Raw genomic sequence first — 26,683 nt, 5'->3', positions numbered from 1 at the left:
TGTAATGTTCACTATGTGCCAGGCACTGTTATAAGCACTGTGTAATTATTATTTCATTTGATCCCCACAACAATGTTGTGAAGTAGGTGTTAGTATTATCCTCATTTCACAGATGAGGAAAATAGGGCAAGCAGAAGTTAAGTGACTTGCCCATGGTTACATAGAAAATAAGTGTCTGAGGTAAGATTTGAATTCCCATCTTCTTAACTCCAGGCTTGACACTCTAACCACTGTGCCACCAACATTCCTGTAACAGTCTCAATAATGGAAATGTATACCAAAAACATAGTGTATAATTTGCTTAATTGTACTTCTTTTCTATGAAAGTCACAACAAATGCATAAGGGAAGAGAGAGAAATAATAGCAGAGAAAAAATATATCTGATTATTCAATTCTGAAGCTTTTAAATACATATTCCTCATAAATTCAGGATTTGACAGCATAAACAAATATTATATGAGTAACTCAGGCTAAGATATAGCCATAAACAATTAACAGCTAGTTAGGAAACACCATAGCTATGTTATAGTTATGAAACACCATCTTGATGATTTGGAATGGAGAAAACACTTAGGAGTATTGTTACATGATGCTTCTTTCCAGGTAAACTAGGAGCTTTATATGTGAAACTGACTAACCTCAAGGATCACTTTTATTCTTTTTCCCAGTCAAGAATTCATTTAGGATGCTATGACTGTGGCTTGGGGCTGTCTTACTCCATCTGAAAACTAGCACTGATGATAACTGGCTGGTCTTTACCTTGTTTAGTTTCTTCAAGAGTGTGGAAGGGACTTGACATCCTTCCTTTGTAATGAATTACTAGCCATCCCTTATACATAATCACATTCAGAAATAAGTGAGTTTTATTGCAGGAAAACTTGGGCTGTTGAAATATTGAGGAAAAGAACAAAAAACTTGTCATGGCATGATTATTAAGCAATGTCTAGGTCTTTATTGTATCTGAAAAATACACATACAAAAGGGAATACATTTTTGAAATATGTATTGCATTTTGTCCTTGATAAGCTGTCCCTTCTCTCTGATTCCAAGCAGCAATATTCCCTCAATTTCTGACAGCATCGGTATATGAACTCCCATTATCTCTGTCCTTTATTATAAAAAACATTACCCCCAAATCTCTCACAAATGGATAAAGTCTTCCTCTTTTTATTAGCTTTCTTAACCATAGACAAAGTGTAGGCAGTAAAGAATCATTCTGGTTTTTGAATCAAGTAGATTAGTCCTTTTTCTCATGGGGATTGGCAAAGTCCTCCAATAGATGTGACTGGCAGAAGAAGAGGCTGAAGATGATGGCCTGAGGGAATTGACTGCTGTCTTGATAAATCTTTGGGTCAGAAGAGGTCATCTCTTGATGTCTAGAAAAGTGATTGACTTACTAACAAATATCAGTTAGAGCTCCTTTTGTAGTGTGAAATCTAAGGAAAACAAAATAATATTGAAAATGTATTTGCATACCAAACAACTGTAACCATTGTGTTTTTAGATACAAATTGTTTTTGAATGATTTATAAATTTAAAATGATAACTGCTGGATATTCTATTCTTTGGCTGGTCATGTAGGTTCCTCATGCAGTGTGTAGGAAACATGTTTTCAGCTACTCAATTGCCAATTACAAGGCAAATACATTTTGCTCACTGGTAGATGCTACTTTGAAAATGCTGGGAGGAAAAAACAAAAACATTGAGTCATGTAACACTTCATAATAATTGAAAGAAATTAAGCACCACAGTGATACTTGAGCCTGAACTAGTTGTTGTGCAGTAAATAAGAATCCTCTCAGTAATATCTGTTTACTGTATTTTCACCATTAGAGAAAACAGTAAAGAAATTCAAAGTAGGTATGATCAAACCAGTTTAGTGTCATATTAAAATACACAAACACATTAACACACAAATTTTTCCTAAATTTAAAGTGAAAAAAAAATCCTACTTAATAACCTAATTTCAATTTATTGATAGGAAAACACAAGAGAATTAATGATTGTAATTCTATTAAGAAAATTCCTCAAATTTCTGATGACTTAGACAGATGGTGTTTCACCTTATATGTCCATTTTCTCATAGATTCCTCATGCTTTGTAGCTATATTTTTGTTATCTTAATGTGTCATATTTTCTTTCCTTTTACTTTAAGACCATTTTTTTCTAATTTTCTTGATGGAAAAAAATGCATAATCCTAGCAATTAAAAGAAGTTATAAGTAACACTTTTGGTAACTTCCTTTTGCAAAAAAAAAAATAGGGAAATAAGAAATGTATTTAATGCTCTGAAAGAGCAGATGGACTTACTTTGGTGACAAAAAAGATCAAAACACACAACCAGAAGACAACAAAGCCAAAGCTCCTACATCCAAGGCCTCTAAGAAAAATATGGATTGGTCCCAGTCTATAGAAGAGCTCAAAAAGGATTTTGAGAAGCAAGTTAAGAGAAGTAGAGGAAAAACTGAGAGTGATGCTAAAGGAGACCTAAAAAAATACTGAAGAAAATAACACCTTAAAAAATAGCCTAACCTGGGGCAGACCCAAGATGGCTGAGGAAAAGAAGTAACTTGCTTGAGCTCTCCCCCAAACCCCTCCAAATACCTATAAAATGGCTCTAAAAAATTCTAAAGCAGCGGAACCCACAAAAAGACAGAGTGAAACAAATTTCCAGCCCAAGACAACCTGGATGGTTGATCAGAAAGGTATATCACACTGGGCGGGGAGAGGAACTCAGCTCTGCATGGGTGCATAGGCCACAGCAAACCTGGAGCAGGCCTCAGAGGATTGAATTGCAGATAGCTGTGGTGGTTTCCAGACTTCTCAACCCATGAACACCAAAGACAGCTTAGAAGGTCAGTGGGGAAAATTCTGTGACTGCGGTGAGAGAAGAGCTAGGTCTCAATCACAAATCCCGAGCTTAGCCTCTGGGGAAGTGGCTGCCTCCTGAGCTTCCAGCCCACAGACTGAGGGGGAATCAAGTAGCTGATCAGAGGGGGACTGCAGGGATCTCTTTGCCACTGCTGAGGCAGGAATCTCTTACTTTGCCAGTGCTTGGATCTTGGTCACAGTTCTGAGGGGTGGTGCTGGGGTGAGGAGGAGTGCTGGCATGGTAGAGCTTTTTGTGGCAATGGAGAGGAAACACCTTGCCCCTTATCATGCCATCTTGGGAGAACTGAAAATTTACAGGTACCCCTCTGAAAACAGCTGTATAAATCCCCAAAGCTTGGGATAGTACATTCTCCACATTGGAAGCAGACTCTTACCTTAACAAAGAGTTTAAAACTCAAGTAATTGGCTGGGATCATGAGAAAACCTTGCAAAAAGAGTCAGACTATATTATCTCACTTTGGTGACAAAGAAGATCAAAACACACAACCAGAAGAAGACAAAAAAGTCAAAGCTCCTACATCCAAAGCCTCCAAGAAAAATATGAATCAGTCCCAGGATTTGGAAGAACTCAAAATGGATTTTGAAAAGCAAGTAAGAGAGGGGCAGCTAGGTGGCACAGTGGATAGAACACCAGCCCTGGAGTCAGGAGGGCCTGAGTTCAAATCCAGCCTCAGACCAAACACTTGACACTTACTAGCTGTGTGACCCTGAGCAAGTCACTTAACCCCAATTGCCTAAAAAAAAAAAAAAAAAAAAAGCAAGTACGAGAAGTAGAGGAAAAACTGGGAAAAGAAATGAGAGTGATGCAAGAAAATCATGAAATACAAGTCAACAGCTTGCTGAAGGAGTCCCAAAAAAATTGAAGAAAATAACACCTTAAAAAATAGCCTAACCCAAATGGCAAAAGAGGTCCAAAAAGCCAATGAGGAGAAGAATGCCCTCAAAAGCAAAATTGGCCAAATGGAAAAGGTGGTCCAAAAGATTACTGAAGAAAATACTTCCTTAAAAATTAGAATAGAGCAATTGGAAGCTAGTGACTTTATGAGAAATCAAGACACTGTAAAACAAATCCAAAAGAATGAAAAATTAGAAAACAATTTGAAACTAGAAAACAATGTGAAATATCTCATTGGAAAAACAACTGACCTGGAAAATAGATCCAGGAGAGAGAATTTAAAAATTATTGGACTATCTGAAAGCCATGATCAAAAAAACAGCCTAGACATCATCTTTCAAGAAATGATCAAGGAAAACTGCCCTGATATTTTAGAACCAGAGGGCAAAATAGAAGTGGAAAGAATCGATTGATCACCTCCTGAAAGAGATTCCCAAAAGAAAACTCCTAGGAATATTGTAGCCAAATTCCACAATTCCCAGGTGAAGGAGAAAATATTGCAGGCAGCCAGAAAGAAACAATTCAAGTATTGTGGAAACACAATCAGCATAATACAAAATTTAGCAGCTTCTACATTAAGGGACCACATGACATGGAGTATGATATTCTGGAGGGCAAAACTGAGTATAACTCTTCAGGGTAAAAAAATGATCATTCAATGAAATAGGAGACTTTCATGCATTCCTGAGGAAAAGACCAGAGCTGAATATATAAAATTTGACTTTCAAATACAAGACTGAAGTGAAACATGGAAGAGATAAACAGGAAAGAGAAATCATAAGAGACTTATTAAGGTTGAACTGTTTCCGTTCCTGCAGGGAAAGATGATATTTGCAACTCATGAGTCCTTTGTCAGTATTAGGGTAGTGGGAGGGAAAAAATTATATGTATGTATATAGATAGATAGATAGATAGATAGATAGAGGGCACAGGGAGAGTTGAAGATGAAGGTGTGATATCTGGAAAATAAAATTAAGGGGTGACAAGGGATTATACTGGGAGAAGGAGAAAGGGAGAAATAGAATGGGGTAAATTATCTCACATGAAACGGACAAGAAAAGACTTTTACATTGGAGGGAAAATGGGGGAAGGTGAAAGGGAATGAGGGAATCTTATTCTCATAGGATTTGGCTTAAGGAGGGAATAACATCCACAATGGGGTATGGAAATCTATCTTACCCTACAGGAAAAGAAGGGGGGAAGGGAACAAGAGAGCAGGGGGTTGATAGAGGGGAGAGCAGATTGGGGGAGGGGTTAATCAGAAGCACACACTTCTGAGTAGGGACAGGGTCAAAATAGAGAGTAGTATAAATGGGGGGTAGGATAGGATAAGGGGAAATATACTTAGTTTTTCACAACAAGACCACTATGGAAGTGTTTTACATGACTACACATTTATAACCTGTACCAAAATGCTTGCCTTTTCAATGAGGGTGGGTGGGGAGGGAGGAAGGGAGAAAATTTGTAACCCAAAGCTTTAAAAACACATTTTAATAATAATAGTAATAATAATAATAATAATAAAACAGAAATACCACCAAAAAAAATCTGGTCTCACACACTTACTACTTGAAAAAAAATAAAGAGAAAGAGCAGATAGAGATGAACAGTTTAAAAAAAAACTGACATATATTACTTGTGTGAACCTGATAAAGTCACTTAGTCTCACTGGACCTCAGTCTTCTTACTTGTAAAATGAGGGAGATGGGCTATATGGCCTCTGACATCTCTCTCAGCTCTAGATCTATGACTCTATGCTCTATATTTTTTGTATCTGGAAGAAATATATGCAACAGAATGAAAAAGGACGGAAATCTTTCACGAAAGTTCTTATTTTTTTACCACCTCTGAAGTTTTTGAAGTCTCATGAATTGCTTTACACTTTTACTGTATGCTTGTATATACATTATGCATATACAAATTTTTTACAAAGTAAAAAATGCACAAATTAGCTAATGTTTGTCAGTGTTCAATATTCAACCATTTTTTAACCAAATTGCTTAGTATTGCTGTTGGGTTTTTTTGCTAGGAAAATAGATTAAAATAATAGCTTTTCTATGTGTTTCTATAGCTATCTATCTAGTCTTAGATAGATAAAAAAAAAGCGAGACATATCATGATAAGGCAGCTTGGTGAATATTCATTAGGCTACTAAGTCATCAGAAAGAAAGAGATTTGAAGCATAGGTGCTAACAGCTTCTAACATGTCTATATAGTTTATTCATTCAACAGTAGTTATTAAATGTCTTCTTTATGTAAAGACCACATTAATTTCTAGAGAAGATACAAAGACAAATAAGCTAGGGTGCCAGTTCTCAACAGGTTAATAACTTCCAGAATGGAGGAATAGAAAAAAAAAGAAATGCTAGAAATTTTTGAAAGAAAAAGGGCTAGTAAGAAAATATCATGATGAGGAAAATGGGTATAGTGAAAGACAATGACCAGTAGAGTGTGGCATAATGAGGAAAATGGAGGTGGTAGAAAATGATAGGCAGTATGGTATATACAATGGCAAAGAAACTGATCCTGAAATTATTAGATACTACATGGGTGTGTTTCTATCACTCACAAACCCTTAAACATGACTGGTTGGGTATCAGAGAAAATGACTCTTCCTCCTAGTTGATTTTTCACTTAAGTAATAAAGACTTCATTAATAAAATGAAGGATATTAATAGGGAAAATAAAATAAATTTTTTTAAAAATGTAACTAATTTCTCCCTTATCAAAATGACCTTATATTTACTTATATGTATTACATGCTTGAGAAAAACCTGTTTTAATGATTTCAATTTATTATCTTGTTTCCCAAGAATTAGCTTCATCCTGACTCTTATTCATTTTGTCAGAGATAAACAGTCAGAAGTGAAAATTTTCAGCCAAGGTTTTGTTGTCTAATTGCCCTTTTACATTTTGTAAGAACTTTTTTTTTTCCTATCAAAATAGGCTTGGTTAAGAAAATGCAACTAAGAGGTACTTTTCCATCCCATCTCCAAAGGGTTTGTAAACCTTTCCCTAGAAGGTGGTCATGCAGCTGCTTCAGCATTGGGCCAGTGTACTTCCTGTCAATACAAATCTTTGATTAGAAAGCTCCACAAAGAACCAGTGAGTACAGTTTACCGAGACTCAGGGTAGGCTTTGCTGAATATGGCTACATGTTCAAGGCAATGTGTAATGCAACATAATAGCTGATTTTCATCTAATCCTATGTATCCATCAATAGACATCTCTATCTTTGAAACAATAAGTCTCTTTCATGAGGACATTTCCAATACTTTGTCATTTATACCTAAGCCCTGAATAATTAGACTAGTCTGATCTTACTAACACATATTGGTACACAGTGTATGGTGCTAGAACTGAACTCAAAAGTTATAGAATGATTTTGGAAAGATATGGTACAAGATAGAACAGAAAGGTGAAGGGGAACAGTGATTATCTACATCCTTTAGCTGGAGGTTACATAAATTAAGGGCTGTGAAATGAGTTGCCTAGCCCTGATAGATCTATGATTAATGATAATTAATCTTTTGATAGTTTTAATGAAAAAAGAAAACAAGTTTCAGAAATTCAGAAAGCTGGAATAGAGCAGTATATTATTACAATTTGGCATTTATAAAATTTGGTCAAAATCTTATGCCTTTTCACCATTGGATGGTGATTCAGGTTATAAATTGCAGTGTATAATTAATGGCAAAGGATTAAGTGGAATTTTTTTTTTCATTTGTATCAGAATAAGATTCTTTCTTCATGAAGACTGAATACTGTTTCCATGTAAAAGGGCCATTTGGCAAAAGTTATTAACAATGAAAATTTGGTCAACTTAAGTTGGTATAAATTTTAATTTGCAAATTGTAAGTTCTGGAAATCAGACTTCCATACTTCTTGGAATAGCTTCACCAATATGAAATGTATATCAATGGCATATTGCACAAAAACTCAATTTCATTTTTTTTCATGTATGCTATTTGTATAGTTCTAAATTCATGTGGAAGTTTTGTGTACAGACATTTTTAACCACTTGGCCTTTTCTGTGTAGATAAGTTATCTATAGACAGTTCTTTAACCTGGACTTTATGTGCTATCTTTTCTCTTACAGTGGAGCATACATGTCCCACTTTTACTCTTCATCTCATGTTTCTTAACTTAAGATGACTAAACAAGGTAATTTTTATTATAATATTTCTCAAGGAATCTTGAGTCATTTTATCTATGAATGGTAGTCACTTTATCTTAAAAAAATAATGATTTTTGGTTTACCAAACCAATTTTTTTGGTAATCGATAAACAAAATGGAATTATATGTACTTTGAAGATTTTGATTAATTTTGAAATTGTGGTCCATTGTTGAATATTGCTTACAAAAGTCTGGGCATTCTTTTTCAATCATCTGAGATGCTCTCAATTTGTATGTAGATGACTCATAAAGTTTTGTAAAATGAGAGAATATGGGCTGGCAGTTTTTAATGCCCTCTTGTTCATTTTTCCCTAGTATTAATAAGGTCCAATATTTTTTTCCATTCCTCTGTAGTATCTTTCCTTACTTCAGGTACCTCATATTTTGTTGCATCCCACAATGCCCTTGCAAATTGTGCCCCCTTTGACATAGATGCCATCGCTATACACATAGTATCATTTAGTTGTTTTCCTGTTTTTGCTGTTGAGTGATATTTTAACTTCCTCTGTAAGTGTATTTGAAACTGTGACATTAGCATGTAAATTAGGTGGTTTTGCTTCTCTTTGATGAAGAAAAAATTATATATATATATATGTATACATATAATTTTCTGTTAAATTTTTCTTTGAGTACCCTTAAAGTGAAAACAAATAAAAGGAAAATATTTTAAATTTTTTTCAAAAAGTAACGATTAAAAAAGTAAAACTTTTGCTCAATTACAGCAACAATAGAAATAAAAATGAGGAACTGTGGATTCTTTGCAGTGCTCTAGTACTAATGCAGGTAGCTCATTCTGTGGAATAACAATAGCAATAATAACAATAGCAACATCTTAGGAAATCCCCCAAGAAGTAAATATGTGGTGCAATTTTGGGGCAGGGGAGGACCATCCTAAATCATGACTGCCATAGTTGATAGTCGAGATCCAAAAAATTTAAACATTCTTTGTATGTGTCCACAAGTGTAACCACTGGCTTAGAACAAAGCTCTAAGTTGATACATACTGTATTCAATGTTGGTGACACCACAGTGGTCATATTTTATTTGGTCCATGCACTCACCTTGAGTATTCCCTGGGAATATCAGGATATCTACTATAGAAGAATAGTAGGCACGTTTAACCTAAAAAAAAATGTAAAGGATGCATGACTTGTACTCACCCTCATAAATAGTAAACAATAATGATAATGACAATTATAATAATAAAATAATTCTTTTCCCCTCTCTAGTGAATTTTATCTTCCATAGGTTCCTAGTTATACATTTTTTTTCAAGTATATATTACAGTTTTAAGGTTGAAGCCTCTTAGAAAAGGGAAGTTCACTAGAGGTGAACTCCTCCTCTTTATTCATGGAATCCCACCTTCCCATGGAACCATATAGTCCTGCAGAGTAATAGTATTATCCTGGCTGAGATGTCCCTCTTCCACACTAAGATTTTTTTTCTAAAGTTGCCAAAGTAACCCTTCCAAAGTAATATCAAATTTCCAAGGACAGATTTATACTAAAAACTTGGATGGAGCCCTCCAAAAAGAGGAAAGAAATAAGAGTTATGTCTATCCACTCAGTTGGAGGCAGATAGTCCATACTACTCATACTGCCAGTAAAGGCTGAAATTCAGATTTACTCTGGCTATGTTCCTCATTAGTCCTCTCAGCCTTAGCCAGAAAGATCTAGGTAATGAGGAATACTTATGCTATCTTAAATTATTCTTTAAGTATTAAAAATAGTTTTATATGACATCACATGCATTTTTAAAAATAAATATTTTTAGTTTTCAACATTCACTTCTATAAGATTTTGAGTTTTAATTTTTCCCCTCTCTTCCCTCCTCCCTCCCGAAGACACCATATAATCTGATATAGGCTTTACATGTACAATCATACCAAACATATTTGCAAGTTAGTCATGTTGTAAAGAAGAATCAGAACCAAAGGGAAAAACCACAAGAAAGAAAAAAGAGAGAGAGAGAGAAAATAGTATACTTCAATCTGCATTCAGACTCCATAGTTCTTCTTCTGGATGTAGGTAGAATTTTCCATGTTTAGTGTTGGAATTGTCTTAGATCATTGCATTGCTGAGAAGAGATTAGTCTATCAAAGTTAGTCATTGCACAATGTTGCTGTTACTGTGCACAATGTTCTCCTGGTTCTGCTCATTTCACTCTGCATCAGTTCATGCAAGTCTTTCCAGGTTTTTCTGAAGTCTGCCTGCTCATCATTTCTTATGGAATGATAGTATTCCATTACATTGACGAGCCATAACTTGTTCAGCCATTCTCCAATTGATGGGCATCCTCTCAATTTCCAGTTCTCTGCCAGCACAAAAAGAGCTGCTATTAATATGTTTATATATGTGGATCCTTTTCCCTTTTTTACGATCTCTTTACAATATAGACCTAGTAATGGTATTACTGAATCAAAATGTATGCACAGTTTAATAACCCTTTGAGCATAGTTCCCAAATGCTCTCCAGAGTGGTTAGATCAGTTCACAATTCCACCAACAATATGTTAATGTTCCAATTTTTTCACATCTCCAACATTTATCATTTTCCTGTTTTATAATCACTTGCATTGTGTAATTTTATTTTTCTAGTTAAAAGGGTGAGATAGTGAAATAATAAAATATTAAATATCGCAGATCTCCATTATTTTATAATCATTCATTTCCTTTTTCATAATTTTCTTAAAAAGGGAAGAAATTAACAAAAAAAAAAGAAGATTCACAAAAGCAAGGACAGAAGAACTGGAGGGAAAACTCCATTTCACTATAATTTTCTAAGATAATCAAAGTAATGAAATAATATTATATTTAAAATAATTTATGAAATTATATTTGAGTGAATCATTCCCTGCTTTGAAATACAAAGAAAACATACAAAATTGTGCAATTATCTTTAAAATTGGCTTTATTAACCAATGGTATTATCCAGAGTAACATGGACCTAAAAATAATGGTATTAAAGAATTAATGATTTTATATCTGTTCACATGGTAAATGAGAAGAAAAAAACTTGGATTAGCCAACTATGTACAATGTAAATTAAAAGCAAGAATTATCAATTGCCAATTTATAATGATATATTGGACAAAGGATCAAAGTACTGATCTTCTTAAGGTACATCCCACATTATTCAAATCAAAATCAAATACAACCTTTAATTGTTTGAACAAAAGATTATGCTGCTATTTATGCTCTGTAAAATAGTTTCTATCCCATAAGATTTACATATAAATTACAAGTGAAAGGCATCCTAATTGTCTCTTAGAAGCTTGTTTGAGGGAAATAGCAAACACTTTGAAATTACTTTGGAAAACAAACATATAGTTGGTGAGCTAAAACAAAAAAATCCTTTAACTGTATTTGATAGATATTTGATATTTTAAAGGGATTCTAACTTGTCAATAAAAAGGTGATTTGTACAAGGGGATATACTTTCATTGCACATCACATTGCTAATTAGTAAAACAATTCTCTAATGTTTCCCCCTGAAAATTGCAATAAGAAAAGTAAATATTCCATTTCAGAGGCACACACATTTTGCTTATGCATAAACATAGACTCATTAAATATATTCTATGCCCTGCAAACTGTTGCTTACTTGATTTATGCATAGAGTAATTAGGTAACCACAAAATTGAAAGGAATTAAAATGGGTGCTTGGTTATATCTTTGGTCACATAATAAATTTTTGAGAAAGGAAGGGAAGAGCAATTCTTACTCTCTGGCATTACTGCTGAAGCCTGACTGTAAGAAAAGAAAATGCCTTCTCTAAGGCTATTCAGGCATACAACACAAACCATTGCTGTAGTCAATTTAATAGTGCACAGGCAGTTCCCTAGGACCACTGTAATCCACTTGGGTCTTTCACCCAATTTATTGTTCAGATATAGTTTGGATTCAATGGCTTCTGAGATCCCTTTCATTGTGATTTCTCTATTCCTCATAAAAGTAAAATGATTAGATGTTCTCTAAAAAATGCTTGTTTTCTTTAGGGTGAACAAAGATAATCTTTCTCTGTATAAATAAACTAGAGGAGAAGAAAAGGTAGTAAATTAAGAAGATGTGTTCTTAAGAGAAAATCTAAGAACCATAAGGATGGGAAGCATGATAGAGAATATTTGGGTAAGGATTAATGGACGCAGAAACAGAAAGAATAACATCACTGTAGTATTCTGTTTGTTGTCCTTCACTCTTGAAGAGGACCAATGACATCAGGAAGGCGAAGTCAGGATATGCAAGTCAGTTGGATTTAAGTGAAGCAGTGCAGTGCAAAGTTACCAGCCTCCTTCTCTCCTTTGGAGCCATCTGAGGCCAGTTGATGACTGGAGATGGCCCTGGATGCAGTGGGAGATTTTGACCTTTTTAAGCTAAGTTCTCTCCCGTGCCTCAGTTTCTCCACTCAGTGAGTAAGGCTAGGTAATAAATGAGGCAAAAAATGGACTCTTATACATAGTGAAAACAAAAATCAATCTGGGAGGGGAAGATCATCAGGGTTGCTGGCCAAAATAGAAAATTTCTATTTAGACTCACTCTGAGCCATCAAAACTCAAACAATGACCAAGACAGGCCAATCAATTCTACATACCTCAAGGACAGAAAAAGGAAAAAAAAATATGGCATATTCAGGGATCACAAGCCTGACAGAGAATCATTATATAATATTTATGGGGACTTCCATTATCAACGTATCCATTTCCTCTTTATGTCAAAATCAGAAGAGCTAATAGTTCCTTGGTTTTTTTTTTCAATTGATAGTTTCATTACAAAGAAGGTAGAGGAAGCAACCAAAACAAATGTTACAATGTCCTTGCTTCTCACCAATAAGAAGGAACTAGGATTGGTTGCAGAAGTGAATATAAGGGGAAGTAGAAATTTGGAAAGAATAAAGACTTCATCTGAAAGTTTATGCTAGAAAAAGAGAAAGTCTAGAAATCTCTTTGCTCTCATAATCCTTCTTGCCTGACTCCTCTCCTTTCTCTGTCTTTTGAGGTCCCTCCCTTCAAGCCCCAACTCAGAAGCAATTGCCTCCTTTTAATCTTTTCTGGTTCCTCCTTTCTCCTCACCATGGGTATCATGATTTAAATCTGGTGTAGAACTTTTGCCTACATCTCTCTTTCACACTTGGACTCTTAGTTCCCTGAAATAAAAGCTTGTCTTATCAAGTTTCTATTGACAATGCCTAGCAGAGTGTCTAATGAATAGTAAGTGGTTAACATTTTTTGTTTGTTTATATTGGAAAAATGAATTGCAAAAGCTTTACTAACGAGCAGTTGCTCTTTTTTTTTTTTTTTGTTTTTTTTTGCTTAGGCAGTTGGGGTTAAGTGATTTGCCCACAGTCACACAGCTAGTAATTGTCAAGTGTTTGATCTGAGGCTGGATTTGAACTCAGGTCCTCCTGACTTCAGGGCTGGTGCTCTATCCACTGTGCCACCTAGCTGCCCCCGAGCAGTTGTGCTTGCATTAAGCAATGGTTCCTATAATGTTTTGGTCTCAAGTTTCTGCTCTGATCCTATGAGGTTAAAGAGTAAAAAAAAAAATTGCATAGTTCCCTTGTGACTTCTCATTCCTTCTCACCTCACAGATTCTTAATGTGATATGCTATCAATCAAATTTGGGACTAATGTAAAGACAGTGGGAAAAGAAATGAAAATGGGGATCTGAAAGACATTTTGAATAGGACTGGCTGTCTGGTTATATCTATAAAGGAAAAGTAGAGTTAATATCCTGGGTGTTATTTTTTTTTCATTAGTATATTTTTAATACCTGTTGAGCCCCATCTCTCATTATGAGGTATTAATGTTATAAGAATTTATATCTGTGGAAGGGAGGCTTAAGTGATGAATCAGAACAATTTTGTTATTGTTGTTACAACTTAATTTATATTGTAATTGAAAGAGCAACCTCATTTTAGGAGAGTAATTTATTTTTTTTAACATTAAACATTTTTATTAATTTATTTTAATTTATCAACAATCACTTCCATAAGCTTTTAAGTTTTAAATTTTTCTCCTCCTCCCTTCCTGCCTCCCTCCCCAAGATGGTGCACAATCTGATGCAGGATATACATATACATTCCTATTAAACATATTTTCACATTAGTGATTTTGTAAGGAAGAATTAGAACCAGTAGGAGGATTCTCCAGAAAGAGAAAACAAAACAGAACAGAAGAAAAAATAGCAAATAGTATGCTTCGATCTGCATTCAAACTCCATATTTCTTTCTTTGGATGTGGATAGCATTTTCCGTCATGAGACCTTTGGAGATGTCTTATATCCTGGCATCGCTGAGACAAGCTAAGTCTATCAATCCTGGTCATTGCACAATGTGGCTGATAGTGTGTACAATGTTCTCCTGGTTCTGCTCCCTTCACTCAGCATCAGTCCGTGCAGGTCTTTCCAGGTTTTTCTGAAATCTGCCTCCTCATCATTTCTTATGGAACAATAGCATTCCATTATATTCACATACCACAACTTTTTCAGCCATTCTCCAATTGATGAGCATTCCCTCAATTTCCAATTATTTGCCACCACAAAAAGAACTGCTATAAATATTTTTGTACATGTGGGTCCTTTTCACATTTGTATGATCTCTTTGGGATATAGCCCTTGAAGTGCAATTGCTGGGTCAAAGAGTATGCACATTTCTATAGCCCTTTGGGCATAGTACCAAATTGCTCTCCCAAATGGTTGGATCATTTTGCAACTCTACCAACAATGCATTAATGTTCCAATTTTCCCACATTTTCTCCAACATTTATCATTTTCCTGTTTTGTCATGTTGGCCAATATGGTAGGTGTGAAGTTGTACCTCAGAGTTGTTTTGATTTGCATTTCTCTAATCAATAGTGATTTAGAGTCTTTTTTCATATGACTAAAGATGACTTTAATTTCTTCATCTGAGAACTGACTGTTATATCTTATGACCATTTATCAATTGGGAATGACTTGTATTCTTGTAAATTTGACATAGTTCTCTATATATTTTAGAAATGAGGTTCTTATCTGAGATACTGGTTGTAAAAATTCTTTCCCAATTTTCTTCTTTCCTTCTAGTCTTAGTTGCATTGGCTTTGTTTGTGCAAAAACTTTTCAATTTAATGTAATCAAAATTATCCATTTTACATGTAATGTTCTTTCTCTAGTTCCTGTTTGGTCATGAATTCTTCTGTTCTCCATAAATCTGATAGGTGAACTATGCCTTGCTCTCCCAGTTTGCTTTAAGTACCAGCCTATATATCTACATCATGAACCCATTTTGACTTTATTTTGATATATGGCGTGAGATTTTGGTCTATGCCTAGTTTCTGTAATACTCTTTTCCAGTTTTCCCAGCAGTTTTTGTCAAAGAGTGAGTTCTTATCCCAGAACCTGGGGTCTTTGGGTTTATCAAATATACTATAGTCATTGACTACTGTTTCTTGCATACCTAACCTATTCCACTGATCCACCGGAGAGTAATTTCTTAAGCAGAAGGAATATTTGTATGAAGCACATAGTTTGTTCAAAAACCTTTGACTTGAACGTCATCCCCATCTAGAGTGAAAATTCTCACTCAATGTCTTGTTTTTTTCAGGATTCCAGCCACCCGAGCAAGTACCCCCAATTTAATGCCAACAATAACCAGAACTACCACTACTACTACTACCACAACAACAATAGCACTAATAACTACAAAGTCATACTTTGCAGCTTGCTTCTTTAGCTTTTGCCTGTCAGAGTCTTCCTTGTAGGTTTAGGTTGAAGGAGGGAAACTAATGATGTTACCACAAAAATGGAAATGCAAACTCTTTTATACCTAAAGATTATGAGTTCTATGAAGGAAAGGCATGGAGGAAATTTTGGGTGATATTAGATACATTTTAGCTAGGTAGCATAATAGGTGGAACACAGGATCTAAAATCATAAAGATTTCTTCTAGAGTTCAAATCTGGCCTCAGATACTTAACAGCTGCGTGACTCTAGGCAAGTCAGTCAACCCTGTTTGCCTCAGCTCTTCATCTGTAAAATGAGCTGGAGAAGGAAATGGGGAACCACTCCAGCATCTTTGCCAAGAAAACCTCAAATGGGGTCATGAAGAGTCTGAAGCTACTGAACTAACTAAACAACAACAACAAAAGTTTACACTTTATTAACATGGGAAAGGTATTACTAGAAAGCAGTTTGTATGGTCTTTTCAGAGGCCTATACGCATTCAGCCCTACCCTACCCCTAAATCTATACCTCTAGTTGAAGTATTGTACAACAATAATCAATCAGCTTGATAAGGAGACAACAACATAAATATTTATATATTGCTTAATGTGTGCCAGGCACTATGCTAAATGCTTTACAAATATCATTTAATTCTGTTATTTTAAGATCTTTGATAGAACCAAGGGATTTTAACATTTGTTTGGGTGGTTCTTTCTACCCTGTATGCTGGTGGAGGCTAACAGGGCCTTCGAGTACAACATGCAGATTTACTTAGACTGGTTCTGCCACTGCACCATGCGTGCTAGACCCTCCTCTTTTAGGCTGATGCAACAGACGTTTCCTGTCCATCTTCCAGGTTGTTTTGGGCTGGAAATTTACCTCACTCTGTCTCTTTGTGGGTTCTGCCACTCTAGAATTTGTTGAGAGTCACTTTTTAGAGGTATTTGAAGAGATTTGGGGGAGAACTCAGAAGAGTCCCAGCTTTCACTCTGCCATTTTGACTCTGCCACCCTCTAAGACCTTTTATTGTAGCCTCTGCTAGGTCATATGTGATTCTAAATGTGACTTCACCATATTTGAATTGTTTTTTTTCCTTGTTGTTCATAATATTTTTTCCTTGAGCTAGGGGTTTCAGAATTTTGCTATGATATTCCTATAGGATTTCCTTGTAGGCTGTTGCAGATGGTGATTGGTGGGTTTTTTTTTTTCTATTTCTATTTTCCCCTCTTGTAACACTTCAGGAAAACTATCTTTAATTATTTCTTATATTATTGTATCAAGATTTTTTTTTCTTTGTAACTTTCAGGTAGTCTGATTATTCTTATGTTTCCTCCTCTTGATCTGTTTTCCAGATCATTTGTTTTTCTTATGAGATGTTATTCATTCTTTATATTTTGTTTTGTTATTTCTTGGTCTCTTATAACTTTGCTGGCTTCCCCTTGCCCAATTCTAATTTTTAAGGAATTGTTTTCTCCTTAAGATTCTGGATTTCCTTTTCTAGTTGGTTGATTTCTTTTCATACTCTTTTTTTTCTTGGATTGTTTTTATTTTTAAAAATTTTTCCTCAATCTCTCTAATTTAATGTTTAAAGCCTTTTAAAAATTCTTCTATGAATTCTTCTTGGGTGATCATTTGACATTACTCTTTGGGGTAGGATAGTATTTTTTTTTACTTCAGTATACTCTATATTAGTCCTGAGCTGCTATTCTTCTTATTTGTAGAGGAAATTTGGAGAGCTCAGGATTTTCAGACCTACTCTATCATCTTCCCATAATCCTCTCTGATATTAAGTGAATTTTAACTTAATCTCATTAAAATATTTCCTTTTCTCTCATCTTTAAAATTTTTTTGCTTATGTGTCACTTGCTTCTCTCCTTTGTTTTATATATATATATATATATTTCTTTTTCAAGCCTTGATTTCATAGAGGGTTATTTTTCCTTTTATAGGAAAAACAATGATGGGACAGTGAGGTGAAGCAGTGAATATAGCACCAGGCCTGGAGTCAGAAGGACCTGAGTTCAAATCTGACCTCAGACACTAGCTATGTGATTTTGAACAAGTCACTTAAACTGACTACCTTCCCCACAAAAAAGGATGACAATTTTTTAATTAAAGAGAGGGTGAAACTTTTGTTTTTGATTAAGAATTACAAAATGAGGATTAAATAGCCACTAGTGTTTTATATTCATAGTAAAATAAGTTGAATGAAGGATTGTATCATGCATGGATTGAGACTTTTATGAACATCTTCATTTAGCATCTATTTATGATGTTTTATTTTTTGAATTAAGATCGTGATAGGACTTAGGCAAAATCTTATGTTAGGTAAGGTAATTCTTTGATCTTTTTTATCCTCTCTTTCAATATCTCTCTTACATCTCTTTGAGTTAAAACATACTCAGTGCTCTCATCATTCTGGCTTCTGGGAACCTATGTCTCCTTATCCCACTCCACATATAAACTTATTAAACTGATTTAAAGGACTACACACTTGTACATATTTACCATTTTCTCTCTTCTGTCAAAACTTACCTTTTCTCTCTTCCATTGTCTCAAAAGACCCACCTCAGCTATTTATCATTTTGGAAATGGATCTGAAAATTAATTCACAGTAAGGTGTAAATGTATAAGAACATATAAATGTATTACTCCTTCCTGAGGAAATTAACATTTTAACAGAAACTTTCATGACCTAAAGGAAGAACTCTTTAATTTCATAATTAAAGGATAAACAGTGGGAATGATATTTTTGGTCAGGGAAACTTCACGGGATCCTTAAAATCATGTTGCATATTTGGTCTACTCTTCTTCTACAGAAGATCAGGTCTGATTCTGGTAATTGTGTATATGATTTATACATTTCTTCTTTAATATTACATTAAAATATTCTAATAGTCCATATGATATTTTAATACTACACATGATACGCAAATACCAAACTCATTCTTACATGCATCAGAGTGTTGGCAAATGTTTAACAATGAGTTCTCTGAGAAAAGAAAATGTACACATGACACACTTTTAACTTTAATTTGTATTATTCATTAGTGATTTTTTTCTCTATCACTTTATGTTTAAGCAATCAATAGAACAATAAATCAATATCTGATTTGTACCAATTGGCAATTTTTAAAGTGTAAATGCTTATACTGAAAATTTAACAGTTAACTCTCAACTATGACAGATATAAAGCCTGTGCCAGTATGAGTTGGCTCCAACACATACTTGCATATTATTCTTTGATAGCACTGACAATTTGCTCCTTTTCATTCCTGAGTTTAAGTAATAATACCATCATCATCACTACCCCTACCACCACTGACAGCAAAAACAACAATAACAATGACAACTAAACTCTTTGTGAGGATTATATTTCTGAGCTGTTAGCTGGATTTTTGATAATTTATAAATTCTAAATAATTAAATATAGATAATATATTATAATACATAATTATAATTTAGATTATAGATAATTATCATTAAAGAGAATAATTTGTAATCATACCTAAAAGTAGTTTTTCCATTCCTACTCTGTTTTTTGGGTGGTTAAAGTACCAAGGACATGGCTTGTACCAATTTTACTTTGTTCTGTCTGATAGTCACGAATTATGAACCCCAAACATATACTACTAATTACTGGAGGAATAGAGTGTGAGAAGGAGATTGATCAGTCCCTGTTTGAAGAAAAATAATTCAAGACCATAGTCTACTGATTTTGAATCAGTAACACATCTTCATATATTGTGACTAGGCACATCAATCATTTAATAGTTCCTAAATAAGACAGGAATTAAACACATGCACAAACATACACAAACATATGTGTGTATATGTGTGTGTACATATACACTCATACATATATATTTACACATGTGGGTATATACATATATCTATCTATACATGTATCTTTTACATATGGATATATGTGTGTATATAAGTATGGAGAAAGAGAGAGAGAGAGACAGAGAGAGAGAGACAGAGAGAGCCAGAGAGACAGAGAGAGAGAGAGAGAGTGTTTGTTTTATCTTATGCCAACTATACAACTAATATCAATTGAACGATTGAATCTGGATGGGCCAAGAGTGCTGAAGTGTGGAAAAGGGAAAGCAGTTGGACAGGTACTGCAGCTGGAACTGATTTGTCATCAGTGGCCACTCCTGTAGAAGATTATAGTAGCCTGGTGCTATCTTTATCTACACTTCGGCAGATCTTTAATGGTGACAATATTATAAGATACCTTTCTTATTTTTCTGGGAAAGACTACTGAAGAGAAGAAAATCAGTATTTCTCCATGGCCAAGACACTCATACATGACACAAAATCTTGTATTCTAAGAAGGGCACATACATACATACATACATGCATGCATACATACACACATACATGTGTGGGCATGTATATACATACATATGATGGATAGGTAGATAGATAGATGGATAGATAGATAGATAGATAGATAGATAGATAGATAGATAGATAGACAGATAGATAGTTACTATGTTACCTTCCTCAATTGGATCTTTTCATATTTTGGTGTGCATTATTCAATCAGAGGCTTCAGATATCATATTGGCAGTGTCTTTTGTCTTCATTTTCTCAGGATAGGCAAGTCTATTGGTAGCTATTGGTATCTAGAACCAATTATGGAGCTGGTTAGGATGCTAGAATCACAACCACTGATGAAAACTAGGCTAACCAGGTTCTCATTTGTCAGTTTACAAAATGGACAAAGTATGGCTATAAGAATTTCTCTGTATCTACTATTAAGGCAAGACAATTGTGAAAAGAGAAAATATCCTTTCAAATACCTTGTTCAGTATTCAATTCAAATGCCAAGTTTCATAACACCAAAATTATCTCTGAGTCTGCTCTTTCCCTTGACTCCCCTCATCCAAATAGTGTCCAAGTCTTATCCTTCGTCCCTCATCTTATCCTTTTATCTGTACTTACAGAGCTACTGCCTTAATGCCCTCACTATAATAGCCACCAAATTGTCCTCTCTGTTTCTAGTCTCTTTCCTCTCCAATTTATTCTCCATTTCAATATTTAAGTACACTTGTGATCTTTTTCAGGTGGGTTATTTTCTCTTTGGTGTAGAATATAACTCAACCACAACATGTCCGTGTTGTGGCATTCCTGTAGATAATTTCACTAACAAGGGAGTACCCAATATATTGAAGGTCTTCCTACATTGCATTGCTATTACAAGAGATAACAGTGAGGCATGCAAATTACCTATTGATTATAATTTCTCTATACTTCACAAAGGGATGATCTTTTTTCCATCATTTATCAGATGACATCCTTTATGTTAGTTCTTTTTTGCAATTATTAATATGTAATTTGATCCACCTTGCTCACCCTCAGCATGTATCTCCCAATTGCCCTTTGGGTGATCCTTAAATTCAATTCTTTAGAAACTGTGATACTCCATAACTGAAGGACATACATCAGTAGGAAATGAACTCAAAATGCAGAATGAGACATTTACTTCTGTACATAGCCAATGTGGAAATTTATTTAGTTTGACTTTGTATATTTATTACAAAAGTTTGTTTTTCTTTTTCTTTTTCCAATTGGGAACAGAATGGGAGGGAGAAAAATACTTATTAATTGGGAAAAAATTCAAAGTAAAAAAGAAATAAACTATTCTTGGGTCTCATTTAGGGACATAAATGATATTCTGGGACTTGATATGGTCAACACAATGTCACTGGAAATTAGAAGTATTAACAGAATCTAGAGGAAACCTCTCTTCCTTTAAAACCTTGAAGGTGATGTCTGACATTACAGTAGAAAACACATTTAATGAATTTGTCTACCAGTTTTATAACTCATTTGACATGAATAATCATAAGATCATCAAACAACTTATCTCTGTTATTATATATGGCTTGGAATCAATAACTACTGATATAATTCTGTATACATCTGCCAAAATAATCTTCCAAAGGCACAGGTCTGACTGACATTCTCCTGCTTAAAAACCTTTAATGGCTCCTCATTGCCTCTAAAATAAAAATATAGACTCCTCAGTTTTCTACATAAGGTTCAGCTAGATATGACCTATCTTTCTAGTCTTTTTTTTTTATTGTAACCTTTAAGTGAACACTACATTTAAACAAAACTATGTGACTGAATTCCTCAAATGTAGCAATCTGTATCTCACTTCTGCACATTAACACTGAGTTTCCTACCTTCCATGAATTTCACTCTCTCCACATTTATGCCTATTAGTATTCTTATCTTCCTTTCAGGCTCAGCTGAGGTGTCAACATCTCAAGACCTTCCCACATTACCTCCATTCTTAGGTCTCTTTACTCATATTCACTTGTACTACCATGTAACATGTAACATGTCACTACTAAATTTTAAGCTTTTTGACAGCAAAGTCTGTTTACTTTTCATATTTGTGTACCCAGAGCCTAGAACAGTGTTTTGGTAACATAGTAGGTAGTTAAATAATTATCGAATGAAATTGAATTAATGGTATGTAAGAAACTTTTAGTGCAACTGAAAAGACCATGTAAATCAATAAGAAATGTGCAAAAACAAGCAAGTCTAGGGAATGATACCACTAAAAAGAAGTAAGATGAACCTTCCCCAGAGACTACAATTACAAATGAGGGAAAAACTTCCAATCTAAAAGGGTGGTCAATAGAAGAATAAAGGAACAGAAATATTTTATTCTGATTTTAAAACTGTCAATGTGTATTATGTTGTGGTGTTTATTGTCACACTATTTTCCTCTAAAATTTGATTTGGAGGCAACAGGACACTGTAGCAAATATACTGAATTTAGAGTCAGAGAACCTGAGTTCAACTTACCATTTTTGTGACTTTGAGGAGTGACAATCTCATTGATCTGCAGTTCCTCATTTATGAAATAAAAGGTTTGAAAGAGATGTCATCTAATGTCCCTTCTAGCTACAAATTTATTATTTTAAACTCCATGTTTAAAATAGAATAACCATTGATGGATGCATAGGGCCCAGGGAACTATACCACTCTCTTCTTCACTGACGGGCATGTGTTTGGACTGGGTTCAGTTCTTTAAGGATGTTGGTCTCTCATAAGAGTGGTTAGGTTTTCTTTTCTCATACTATCTGCCTCATTAAAATCCTACTCTAGTGCCCCAGAGACAGATTTATTAATATCTTGGCTATGGCTCTTATATGGGGTTTCCCCAAAGGGGAAAGGAGAGATATACTTATTGTATATAACAGAACAAATAATTTATTTCTACAGATAAGAATGCTAAACTTAAATGATCCATTTTCACATTAGCAAAATGAATTGAAACAAAATTCAATAACATACCTTAAAATGCCTATTACAATCTGCTAGGTGGTTGAAACATAAATTTCATCTGAACATAAAACAGTTAACAAACTTCTGATTGGACATTTTATATTTCAATTTGATGATACACTTTCCATATAACTCCCTTTACACGTATGCTTGCAAAATAACTGTTTGGGCCAATCTCTTTGTGGTGGTCAACCTTTTTAAGAACATTGCAGAACTTACCTAAGATCCCTCCCCTACCACCTTTCAGCTCTAATCAAATGAGACAAAGGAACTCACAAGGTGACTTCCAAGTTTTCCTACATTTCCACCTTGTCATAGATACTTGTTAATCTAATATCAGATGAAAGTAACCCCAAGTGGAAAAGGAAGCCAGAGGTCCAGACAAAAGCTCACCTGATAGATTTTCCTTTAAGTAGCTTTCATATAATAATGGAGTGGAGAAAGGCCATTCCTACCCAGTTATTCAGTGGAAGCCTCTACATGGTACCATCTGGAGAAACTAAGGAAGAAATTCAACTGGAAGCTATCTCTTCTTTTAAGTAAGACATTAGCTGTAGTGAGGATAAATATATTGCCTTGACATAGTTGATTGAATTTTGTTTTAAGCCTCCATTTCATGACTGAGTGGTTGCTATATAAGTTGTTTTCTGTAATATGATAAATGGTATAGTATATGTGTCCCCCAGATTTGATAAGTAAGTGCTAATTATGTGTGTGTGCCCCATATTTGGTAAACAAATGCTAATGGGCATATCCTCCAAATCTGGCAAACAACTGGAAAACACTTGCTAATAATGTTAACATCGACACATAGTTTCCATTTATAATAAATTTAGGTGATCAATCACCAATCAGAACTTGGTTATAACCAGTTAATGCCCATAACTCAAACTATAAGAAACCCACTGGAACCTCCCAGTCTTCAGCCTAATTTTGGGTCATGACTGAGGTTGACTCTTGCACTACTCTGATTTGAGACTCAAGCATCTCTCTATGTTGCCTTGAGGTAAATGGATACTGATTGAGTTACATGGCTGAACAAGATATACTTACTGGGAAGCTCTGGGAAATCAGGTGGGTGGTTTGTCCTGAGTGTGGTCAATGCTTGTATTGCCTAATACAGAGGTTGGAGAACTGGCCCCTGAGCCAAATCCATCCGACTCCGTATTTTGGTTTGGCTCAAAATCTAAGATTGATTTTTACATTTTAAAATAAAGCTTTATTATTAAATTATTGTTCATTAATAGTTGTCAGGTTATTAGGAGACACCCTGTTTTCCAGAGCTAAGACCCAGTAAGCAGGCTATGCCCTCATCTTGGCATAACAACAGTCCTTTGCACTCACCCTCTGGATGATGTCAGTCACAGCAAAAACTCAAAATTGGGACTTATGCTTTCCCTATTTCCCAGGGGATTCTGGCCTGAGAGCTGGGGCTGTAGCCAACATGCTGCAACAGAAATTGACCAATCACATCTTTTGACACTATGAATAATCTCTGCACTAAGTGAACTGAACCAGGTGTTGCACTCCTACTCCTGCCATGTTAACTCTATTTCTATATCCCACTGAAATATCACAAGGCTAAATGACCCTTAGGACTTGAGACAATCTCAAGGTTCAATGTTTCTATTAACGTAGAGACTGTTAGGACCCAAGAATTCTTGTATTGTACCCAAAAAATACCAACTGTGGGAACTGTTTATTCAAGACCTAAGAATCACTATGTTGGGTCCCACTTTTTTGTGGTTTTCATGAAAACCCTACCCCTGTGATAAACCATAAGCCCTCCTCAGGAGGACTGCTTACAAGCATTTTCCTCACTTTGAAATTATACTTCTGTTTGTTTCCTGACTCTCCTGTCTCTAGCCTGCTTTGTTCAGCTCCAGCCACCAACAGGTTAGAGACCAATTACAGTCTAGTTGACATAGTTAAATTATTATTTATTATTAAAACTGTGAAGACTATTCTTAGCTCATATGCCATACAAAATGGGTGGTAAGCTGAATTTGTCTTCATTTCGTAGTTGACAGTTTGCTGGCCAAGTTAATAGAAAGTCTTTGGCCTCTAACATGTGGGATAGATGATCTAGGGAACTTATTTAACTTCTCAGTGCTCTGAGACAGTCCTAGAATATTTAAATTGCAGAGTAGTTATAACCCTACATTAGAGAGAGGAGTTTTCTTATCAGGAACACTCTCACTAGTGAAATCACAAGTCTAATCAAAAGACGAAGTTACCTCAGAATTCAATTCACCGTATCTGAAGTAAGCCAAGAACTTAATCCCCAAATATCCTGTTGCTATGCCTTTACTCCTGAAGAAGTTCTACTAATCTATGTAAAAGTGACCCATGGCCAGGGAGGTCCTTTCTTTCAAGGGATCCCTGATCTAGACTCATATGGAGTTTGGCTTCATCCCCAGGGGTAGCCTGACCCCAAAGAAGAGAGTTGACTTTTTCTTACCTTTCTTTGCCTCTTAATGCTATTGCACTTCAATAAAACTCTGGGGAACATCAATAAATAGAAAAAGGTAAGATTTGGCTTCTGTGTATAGTCTATAGGTTCACAGAATCCTTTCTAAAGAAAGTATCCAATGTAAAAAAAACAAATATCAGGTATAAGACAATGATTTCCTCCACCACAATAGAGACGTTTAAAGCACAAACAATCCATAAGCACAAATTAAAAAAAATACTTAAAGTATAAATAATAACTTTTGACCATTGTTACAATCTCCAGGAAATTTAAAGTCACTTTGTGAGACAGCTAAATTGATATTTCACTTTCATCTCCTTCAAAGAGTGGGATATTTGAAGGAAATGCTTACTGGTGAGAATCTGACTCTGACTCAGGAACCCAGGAACTCTCAAACTCATGAAGTAGGCACCAAATCTTAGATGTCTATCTTTCAGGATTGCTCATTGCTGGTTGCAGATCTATACTCAGGGAAGAGACACAAAACTAGAAGAAGTCAGCTAGAGTCTCAAGCTTACCTAGATAAGAACACATTGATCATTATGTCCTTGAAATATCTTCCCTCTCTTGCTAAAGTCATAAAGTAATACACTTTTAAAAAATGGGGTTTGATACCTCTCTTCTTATAGCTGAATCTGTGTGGGGGACATGTGTGTATATGTGTGTGTGTGTGTGTGTGTGTGTGTGTGTATGTGTGTTTCATCTTGATTCTGTGACCAATCATCTTCAACACAATCCTAGTCAAGGAGATCAAATGATGGATCAGGAAAAATCAGGAATTGCTCAGTCATTACATGTTCTTTAGAAAGCAGCCAGAGCACAGGCACAGAAATGAAAGATCCAGAAAGAATGTAGAGCAAGCTCCATGGGAAGAATTCCTGTTCACAAGCTGTGTTACATAAAAATACATGAATAATCATTTTCATATCCCCCTTATTAAAGTATTTATTTTTCTATGTTTTATTTTTAAAGATGCCTTTTGAACTTGCATCATATTAATTTTTGAATATACCCCTTTTTCTCCCCTTCCCTTCCTCTACCCATCTATTGAGCTGTATCTGGCAACAAAAATTTTAAAAGTTAGAGAAACATATACATATGCAATACATCTACATACATAGACACACCCATATACAGACATTTTATGTATGAATATATGTATATATAGTGTGAGTATATGAGTGTGCCTATAATACATATATATATAAATTATGTATATACAAGTATAAGAAAGCT

The sequence above is a fragment of the Vombatus ursinus genome, unplaced genomic scaffold, assembly GCF_900497805.2.
Source record: "Vombatus ursinus unplaced genomic scaffold, bare-nosed wombat genome assembly UNPS02014805.1, whole genome shotgun sequence".
Taxonomy (NCBI): Eukaryota; Metazoa; Chordata; class Mammalia; order Diprotodontia; family Vombatidae; genus Vombatus; species Vombatus ursinus.
The sequence above is the reverse complement of the archived record's forward strand: the minus strand, read 5'-3'. Positions refer to the sequence as shown.